The sequence below is a fragment of the Nerophis ophidion genome, linkage group LG21 (assembly GCF_033978795.1).
Source record: "Nerophis ophidion isolate RoL-2023_Sa linkage group LG21, RoL_Noph_v1.0, whole genome shotgun sequence".
NCBI classification, from domain to species: domain Eukaryota; kingdom Metazoa; phylum Chordata; class Actinopteri; order Syngnathiformes; family Syngnathidae; genus Nerophis; species Nerophis ophidion.
Window position 1 is genome coordinate 40,443,357 of NC_084631.1, and position 10,579 is coordinate 40,453,935.

General features: G+C 39.4%; 1 protein-coding gene and 1 long non-coding RNA gene across 2 annotated transcripts in view; both read right to left on the reverse strand.

Annotated features, from left to right (window-relative positions):
- Nucleotides 1–4,041: 4,041 nt before the first annotated feature.
- LOC133539500 (uncharacterized) lies at nt 4,042–4,520 on the reverse strand. The gene is made up of 2 exons (XR_009803405.1): nt 4,475–4,520; nt 4,042–4,324 (listed from the first exon to the last, which is right to left on the reverse strand). It is a non-coding gene; the product is annotated as an uncharacterized LOC133539500 (long non-coding RNA).
- A 5,935-nt stretch (nt 4,521–10,455) lies between these two features.
- The window catches only part of sdhaf3 (succinate dehydrogenase complex assembly factor 3), a 12,520-nt gene continuing 12,396 nt past the window's right edge, over nt 10,456–10,579 (reverse strand). The window contains exon 2 of the mRNA XM_061882620.1: nt 10,456–10,579. This exon is cut by the window's right edge and continues 284 nt beyond it. The gene's annotated coding sequence lies outside the window, so the exon portion shown is untranslated.

A 10,579-nucleotide genomic window follows, 5' to 3' on the forward strand; every position in this document is an offset into this window, starting at 1 on the left:
ATTCTGATGTACTGTTACATCCTCTACTTAGTTCTACTACATTCTGATGTACTGTTACATCCTCTACTTAGTTCTACTACATTCTGATGTACTGTTACATCCTCTACTTAGTTCTACTACATCCTGATTTGCTGTTATATTCTCTAATTACCTCTACTACATTCTGATGTACTGTTACATCCTCTACTTAGTTCTACTACATTCTGATGTGCTGTTACATCCTCTACTTAGTTCTACTACATTCTGATGTACTGTTACATCCTCTACTTAGTTCTACTACATTCTGATGTACTGTTACATCCTCTACTTAGTTCTACTACATTCTGATGTACTGTTACATCCTCTACTTAGTTCTACTACATTCTGATGTACTGTTACATCCTCTACTTAGTTCTACTACATTATGATGTACTGTTACATCCTCTACTACATTGTTATTATTTCCTTAGATGTTTCTCTTGCTTTGTTTCTCCTGAGATGTCAAACTGCAATGAACTTCATCCATTCGCACATGCTAACAGGTGCTAGCATGAGTCGGAGATGAGAGCCGTGACCCGCTGAGAGAAAAAAGGCACACCTGTCAGGTGCCCAAGACGTGGTGTGTGCACAGTGGGGGCACATTAGCGCTCCACCTCTGACGCCGGCGTTGATGCAGCCCAAACGAGCACGGACAGTTTCAGTTAAGAGGAGGAACGGGGCGAGGGTCACTCTGTGCGGATGTCAGCTTGACATAAAAGAAAATACGTTTCATCACTTTGGGACAGTTGGAAAGTACTTTCGCCTGCGTCTTAAAAGTACTTTTCCTTCTCTCGCCCTCCTTGCATTGCAAAAAATGAGGATTGCAAACAAGTCAAGCCAGAAAAACTTGAAGACAACCTTGAAGTCACTTTTGACTTTGCTGCTCAAACTTCTAGGAAGACTTTCCAAAAAAAGCTCAAATGTCTTCAGAACGACTATTACAACAATTCTAAACTGTTGACCACTATTTCTATAACGCTCATTTTCCTCAGCTTTTATAATTAAATTGTTATGAACGTCTGACACAACTGTGTCACAATAGAAACAAAATGACTTTAAAAATGCTTTAAAGAGACATGATATATATATATATATATATCCATCCATCCATTTTCTACCGCTTATTCCCTTTTGGGGTCGCGGGGGGCGCTGGCGCCTATCTCAGCTACAATCGGGCGGAAGGTAGGGTACACCCTGGACAAGTCACTACCTCATCGCAGGGCCAACACAGATAGAGAGACATATATATATATATATATATATATATATATATATATATATATATAAACATGGCGCAGTGGCCGTGCGCAACCCGAGGGTCCCTGGTTCAATCCCCACCTGGTTAGCGCCTTGCATGGCAGCTCCCTCCATCAGTGTGTGAATGTGTGTGTGAATGGGTAAATGTGGAAGTAGTGTCAAAGCGCTTTGAGTAGCTTGAAGGTAGAAAAGCGCTATACAAGTACAACCCACGACCCATTTTTATTTTTTTTGTTGGTCTTATTTCAGGGGTAGACTGCACCGGGACGTATGCCGGGTGTTCCATCTCCACCATGGGGTCAGGCTGGTGGGTCCTGTGGAACCAGTTGCCAAACTTGAGACCTTCGATTTTGGGAGGCGGGTGGAGGGGGGCGTGGTTAAGAGGGGAGGAGTATAATTCACCAAATCGAGTATTTCATATTTATTTCCTTTATATATATATAAATACATATATATATGTTTGAAATACATGACTTTCAGTGAATTTTAGCTATATATATTTATTTTATTATACACAGTAATAAAAACACAGTTGTTCTACTAACTGTACTGTGCTTGCTGGTTACTAAAAAAAAAAAAAAACAACACTTACCTTTCACCATTTGAGTAACCTTTGTTCTGCCATTTGCATACTGGCGAGCGATGTCCCAATCCGGAAACATATCCTTCACGGATTTGTTGTAGACATCCGCAAAGGAGAACGGGATGTTGCTTCCAGCTATCAGCATAGCCATCTTTGTCTCAGCATAAGTTACACCATCGGGTCTCCATTTTGCGAGGTGGCCATAATAATAAATTGTGAACGATGCTGTGCTGCGGACGTTTTGTGCTTCGCTGACCGTTCATAAAAATCCGGGAGGGTTCGCAAGTATGTGTTCTATTCTATGTACAGTAGATGGCAGTATTGTCCTGTTTAAGAGGGTCACAACATTGCTGAGTCAGGTCCGCATGGAGTTGGAGGGGGCGTGGCCTCCAGCTCCGCCTGAATTTCGGGAGAAAATTTCTTCCGGGAGGTTTTCGGGAGAGGGGCTGAATTTCGGGAGTCTCACGGAAAATCCGGGAGGGTTGGCAAGTATGTGTGGAACTCCTGCTGGGTGGCCTGCTGCGGATGTCTTGGGTGGGGCGGCCGGTGGCAGGCTCACACACACACACACAGAAACACACACACACACACACACACACACACACACTTAAACTTTCCCATACACATACACACACACACATTCACACAGACAAATACACATTCACATACACACTTTCACAATCACGTTCACACACCCACATTCACACTCACACACACACACACAAATACACTTTCCCATACATGTACACACTTTCACATACACGTTCACACACACACACATTCACTTACACGTACACACATTAACACACACACACATACACACGCACGCACGCACTCACTCACTCACATACACATTACACACACAAACATTCACGTACACACACACTCTCTCACTCACACATATACACACACACACACAAACACATACTCACATATATATACACACACTCACTCACTCACCAATGCACGCACTCAGACAAACACATAGACACACACATTACACACACTCACTCACTCACACACATACACACACACACACTTAAACTTTCCCATACACATACACACATTCACACACACACTTAAACTTTCCCATACACATACACACATTCACACACACAAATACACTTTCCCATACACATTTATATACACAAATACACTTTCCCATACACATACACACTTTCACATACACGTTCACACACACATTCACTTTCCCATACACATACACACAAACTTACACATACACACATTAACACACACACACACATTCACTTTCCCATACACATACACACACACTTACACGTACACACATTAACACACACACACACATTCACACGCACGCACGCACTCACTCACATACACATTACACACACTCTCTTACTCACACATATACACACACACACACATTCACATACTCACATATATATACACACACTCACTCACTCACCACTCACTCATGCACGCACTCAGACAAACACATAGACACACACATCACACACACTCACTCACTCACACACACACACATTCACGTACACACACACACTCTCTCACTCACCACTCACACATATACACACACACAAATATATATATATACACACACACTCACTCACTCACCACTCACGCACTCAAACACACATCACACACACACACACACACACACACACACACACACACACACACACACACACACACACACCACTCATGCACAGACTCACGAAAAAATCTACACACTCAAAAACACAACCATACGGACACATACACGCACACACACAAACAAACATACATATTCACACCCACACAAACATGCACACACGCACACAAAAACAAAAACATATATACACATGCACATAAACACACATACACGTAAACACACACTCATCCACACACACACGTACACATACATACATAAATATTCACACACACACACACACACACAAAAATACACATATTCACACACACACATACATAAATACACATTAATACACACACACACACACACATACATACAAACATACACAATAACACAAACTCACTCATTCACTCACACAAAAACACAAACATACATACACATACACACCTCCCTCACTCACACACACACATGCACACACACTCTTGCCTGACCGGACATGTTAGAAAAAATAAATGAATAGCACAAATGCTACTACTAAAACAGCCAGTACTACATGTCATTGTCTATGACTTTATTTATCTTCCCACTTGGAATGAAAGTACTTTTGCAAGTTCTTCTAAAACAGAACCCAAGGAGTGTGTAACAGGCAAATAGTAATATTGGCGTAAAAACCTGAGTCATGTTGGGCTTCAAGTTGCTTCATTGTTGGAAGGTCGCATGTGTGCTTGACAAACCCAGCTATTGTCGACACCACCCTTGTCGACACCACTATTGTTGACGACACCACCATTGTGGGGAGCGGGCCTCAGTGAGTGGGCGCCGCGGTTGAAGAAGTCCTCCTGGCACGGGCGGAACAAAGAGAAGAGCACGCTCTGAATCACAAGCACGGTGTGGGCCGCGTGAATCAACTTCCAGGAGAATAACAATGCGGGATAATAACATCAGCACTCCGCCTGACAGAAGCGTGACCGGAGGCCATGTTTACTCACCGTGCTGAAAAAGTAGAAAAAGAAATAATGGCTGTCTTCTTAATGGCTGCAAGAGAGTCACACACAGCACTTTAATATCAGCAAATGTTCCTGAAAGCCTCTCAAGTAAGTACTTGGCATGGAAACAAGACAATGTTCTGTTGGGGATGATTAAGAACCACTTCTGTTTTTTAGGGGACTAAACGAAAACAAAGTGCCGTATTTTCCGGACCATAGGGCGCACCGGATCATAAAGCGCACTGCCGATGAGCAAGTCTAGTCTGGTCTATTTTCATACAAAAGGCACGTTGGCGCATTAAAGAGCTCATATTATGATTATTTTTTTCTAAATTAAAAAGACTTCAGCATGGACTACAATGGCGGAGGTGCGTAAATTTTCAGGACTTATGCAGATCCCAAATACAGATCAGCAGGTATCAGAAGGTAAGAAAAGTTGCTTTTGCATAATATTGCGAAACAAATTTATATATAATTTAGATTTATATCGCGCTTTTCAAACACTCAAAGCGCTCACAGAGAAGTAGGACTCAACAGTTATTCACACCTGGTGGTGGTAAGCTACATCAGTAGCCACAGCTGCCCTGGGGTGGACTGACGGATGTCATATTTTTATTTATTTTTTCTAAATTGAAAAGACTTTGGCATGGACTACAAAGGCGGAGGTGCGCACATTTTTAGGACTTATGCAGATCCCAAATACAGATCAGCAGGTATTAGAAGGTAAGAAAAGTTGCTTTTGCATAATATTGCGAAACAAATATATATATAACTTAGATTTATATCGTGCTTTTCAAACACTCAAAGCGCTCACAGAGAAGTAGGACTCAACAGTTATTCACACCTGGTGGTGGTAAGCTACATCAGTAGCCACAGCTGCCCTGGGGTAGACTGACGGATGTCATATTTTTATTTATTTTTTCTAAATTGAAAACACTTTGGCATGGACTACAAAGGCGGAGGTGCGCACATTTTTAGGACTTATGCAGATCCCAAATACAGATCAGCAGGTATCAGAAGGTGTTTTTGACCTGCCTAGTCAGGTCAATTTTCATACAAAAAGATGCATTGGATTATAAAGTGCGTTAAAGGGCTCATATTATTATTATTTTTTCTAAATTGAAAAGACTTTGGCATAGACTACAAAGACGGAGGTGCGCACATTTTTAGGACTTATGCAGATCCCAAATACAGATCAGCAGGTATAAGAAGGTAAGAAAAGTTGCTTTTGCATAATATTGCGAAACAAATGCCTCTCAACTAAGTACTTGGCATGGAAACAACACACTTTTGTGTTGTGGATGATTAAGAACCACTTGTTTTTGGGAGACTAAACGCTAACAAAGTACCGTATTTTCCAGACCATAGGGCGCACCGGATTATAGGGCGCACTGCCGATGAGCGGGTCTAGTCAGGTCTATTTTCATACAAAAAGGTGCATTGGATTATAAAGTGCATTAAAGGGCTCATATTATTATTTTTTCTAAATTGAAAAGACTTTGGCATGGACTACAAAGGCGGAGGTGCGCACATTTTTAGGACTTATGCAGATCCCAAATACAGATCAGCAGGTATTAGAAGGTAAGAAAAGTTGCTTTTGCATAATATTTCGAAACAAATATATATATAACTTAGATTTATATTGCGCTTTTCAAACACTCAAAGCGCTCACAGAGAAGTAGGACTCAACAGTTATTCACACCTGGTGGTGGTAAGCTACATCAGTAGCCACAGCTGCCCTGGGGTAGACTGACGGATGTCATATTTTTATTTATTTTTTCTAAATTAAAAACACTTTGGCATGGACTACAAAGGCGGAGGTGCGCACATTTTTAGGACTTATGCAGATTCCAAATACAGATCAGCAGGTATCAGAAGGTGTTTTTGACCTGTCTAGTCAGGTCAATTTTCATACAAAAAGATGCATTGGATTATAAAGCGCGTTAAAGGGCTCATATTATTATTATTTTTTCTAAATTGAAAAGACTTTGGCATGGACTACAAAGGCGGAGGTGCGCACATTTTTAGGACTTATGCAGATCCCAAATACAGATCAGCAGGTATCAGAAGGTAAGAAAAGTTGCTTTTGCATAATATTGCGAAACAAATGCCTCTCAACTAAGTTCTTGGCATGGAAACAACACACTTTTGTGTTGTGGATGATTAAGAACCACTTGTTTTTGGGAGACTAAACGCTAACAAAGTACCGTATTTTCCAGACCATAGGGCGCACCGGATTATAGGGCACACTGCCGATGAGCGGGTCTAGTCAGGTCAATTTTCATACAAAAAGGTGCATTGGATTATAAGGTGCATTAAAGGGCTCATATTATTATTATTTTTTCTAAATTGAAAAGACTTTGGCATAGACTACAAAGGCGGAGGTGCGCGCATTTTTAGGACTTATGCAGATCCCAAATACAGATCAGCAGGTATCAGAAGGTGTTTTTAACCTGTCTAGTCAGGTCAATTTTCATACAAAAAGATGCATTGGATTATAAAGCGTGTTATAGGGCTCATATTATTATTATTTTTTCTAAATTGAAAAGACTTTGGCATGGACTACAATGGCGGAGGTGCGCACATTTTTAAGACTTATGCAGATCCCAAATACAGACCAGCAGGTATCAGAAGGTAAGAAAAGTTGCTTTTGCATAATATTGCGAAACAAACATATATGTAACTTAGATTTATATCGCGCTTTTCAAACACTCAAAGCGCTCACAGAGAAGTAGGACTCAACAGTTATTCACACCTGGTGGTGGTAAGCTACATCAGTAGCCACAGCTGCCCTGGGGTGGACTGACGGATGTCATATTTTTATTTATTTTTTCTAAACTGAAAAGACTTTGGCATGGACTACAAAGGCGGAGGTGCGCACATTTTTAGGACTTATGCAGATCCCAAATACAGATCAGCAGGTATCAGAAGGTGTTTTTGACCTGTCTAGTCAGGTCAATTTTCATACAAAAAGATGCATTGGATTATAAAGCGCATTAAAGGGCTCATATTATTATTTTTTTTTCTAAATTGAAAAGACTTTGGCATGGACTACAATGGATGAGGCGCGCACATTTTTAAGACTTATGCAGATCCCAAACACAGATCAGCAGGTATCAGAAGGTAAGAAAAGTTGCTTTTGCATAATATTGCGAAACAAAAGCCTCTCAAGTAAGTACTTGGCATGGAAACAAGACACTTTTGTGTTGTGGATGATTAAGAATCACTTGTTTTTGGGAGACTAAACGCTAACAAAGTACCGTATTTTCCAGGCCATAGGGCGCACCGGATTATAGGGCACACTGCCGATGAGCGGGTCTAGTCAGATCAATTTTCATACAAAAAGGTGCATTGGATTATAAGGTGCATTAAAGGGCTCATATTATTATTATTTTTTCTAAATTGAAAATACTTTGGAATAGACTACAAAGGCGGAGGTGCGCACATTTTCAGGACTTATGCAGATCCCAAATACAGATCAGCAGGTATCAGAAGGTAAGAAAACTCCCTTTTGCATAATATTGCGAAAAAAATGCCTCTCAAGTAAGTACTTGGCATGGAAACTAGACACTTTTGTGTTGTGGATGAATAAGAACTACTTCTGTTTTTGGGAGACTAAGCGCTAACAAAGTGCAGTATTTTCCGGACCATAGGGCGCACCGGATTATAGGGCGCACTGCCGATGAGCGGGTCTAGTCAGGTCTATTTTCATACAAAAGGCGCACCAGATTATAGATATATATATTTTTTTTCCTAAATTGAAAAGACTTCAGCATGGACTACAAAGGCCGACGCGCGCAAATTTTCAGGACTAACGCGGATCCCAAATACAGATCAGCAGGTAGGAAAAGTTGCTTTTGCATAATATTGTGAAACAAAACGCCAGATAATATGTCTTACCTTACACCCGCACCATAATGGCCTTGTGGTTAGAGTTTACGCCCCGACATGGGTAGGTCGTGAGTTCAAACAGCGGCCGAGTCATACCAAAGACTATAAAAATGGGAGCCATTACCGCCCTGCTTTGCACTCAGCATCAAGCGTTAAAATCGGGGGTTGAATCACCAAAAATTATTCCCGGGCGCGGCCACCGCTGTTGCTCACTGCTCCCCTCACCGCCCAAGAGGTGATCGAGGGTGTTGGGTCAAATGCAGAGACTAATTTCGCCACACCTAGTGTGTGTGTGACAATTATTGGTACTTTAACTTAATAATACTCCTGTGTCGAAGCACAGTACGTCTGACTATGGTAGCTGTAATGCTCCGATAATCCGTCAAGAGGTGTAGCGTCATAGTTTACCAAAGTCCTACTAAAACAGTTCGATAGATTTTTGAGCACTGTGTGCAATGTTCTAGAATCTCAATGGAACATATAAAATGTTGGTGATGTTTACTTGAGTCATGTGGCAGTCAACACGTATCTCTTATGTGTGACTGCCATCTACTGGCCACACTTATCATTGTAAGACAACGCATCTTTCAATAATTATATTTATTTATGCATTTTGCCTACTCTCCAAACGCAAATGTATTATTTTGTCCTTTTAAAGCGTGTCAGACTTGGAGTAGTTTCACAAACACTTAAAGTCGTAAAGATAAAGTACAAATATTGGACAAGTATAGGAACTGTAGATATATAATACCTGTAAAATAAGGAAGCATGCATGATAATCAATGTTGATGTGTGGACATATTGTAAATACCGTATATATGCACACTAGTATAATAACCCATAATACACTCTTTGTACTCACACACTTTATTGGTGTAGCATAATAACCCATAATACACTCTGTGTACTGAGACACTTTACTGGTCTAGTATAATAACCCATAATAAAGTCTTTGTACTTAAACACTTTACTGGTCTAGTATAATAACCCATAATACACTCTTTGTACTTACACACTTTACTGGTCTAGTATAATAACCCATAATACACTCTTTGTACTGGCACACTTTAATGGTCTAGTATAATAACCCATAATAAAGTATTTGTACTGACACACTTTATTGGTGTAGTATAATAACCCATTATACATTATTTGTACTTACACATTTTATTGGTGTAGTATAACCCATAATACACTCATTGTACTGACACACTTTATTGGTGTAGTATAATAACCCATAATAAAGTCTTTGTTCTCACACACTTTATTGTTGTAGTATAATAACCCATAATACACTCTTTGTACTTACACACTATAATGTTGTAGTATAATAACCTATAATACACTCTTTGTACTGACACACTTTATTGGTGTAGTATAATAACCCATAATAAAGTCTTTGTTCTCACACACTTTATTGTTGTAGTATAATAACCCATAATACACTCTTTGTACTTACACACTATAATGTTGTAGTATAATAACCTATAATACACTCTTTGTACTTACACACTTTACTGGTCTAGTATAATAACCCATAATACATTCTTTGTACCGACACACTTTAATGGTCTAGTATAATAACCCATAATAAAGTCTTTGTACTCACACACTTTATTGGTGTAGTATAATAACCCATAATAAAGTCTTTGTACTTACACAATTTACTGGTGAAGTATAATAACCCATAATACACTCTTTGTACTGACACTTTATTGGTCTAGTATAATAACCCATAATACACTCTTTGTACTTACATACTTTATTGGTGTAGTATAATAACCCATAATATACTCTTTGTACTACACACACTTTATTGTTGTAGTATAATAACCTATAATACACTCTTTGTACTCACACACTTTATTGTTGTAGTATAATAACCTATAATACACTATTTGTACTTACACACTTTACTGGTCTAGTATAATAACCCATAATACACTCTTTGTAGACACACTTTATTAGTGTAGTATAATAACCCATAATAAAGTCTTTGTACTTACAAAATTTACTGGTGAAGTATAATAACCCATAATACACTCTTTGTACTGACACTTTATTGGTCTAGTATAATAACCCATAATACACTCTTTGTACTTACATACTTTATTGGTGTAGTATAATAAACCATAATATACTCTTTGTACTCACACACTTTACTGGTCTAGTATAATAACCCATAATACACTCTTTGTACTCACACACTTTATTGTT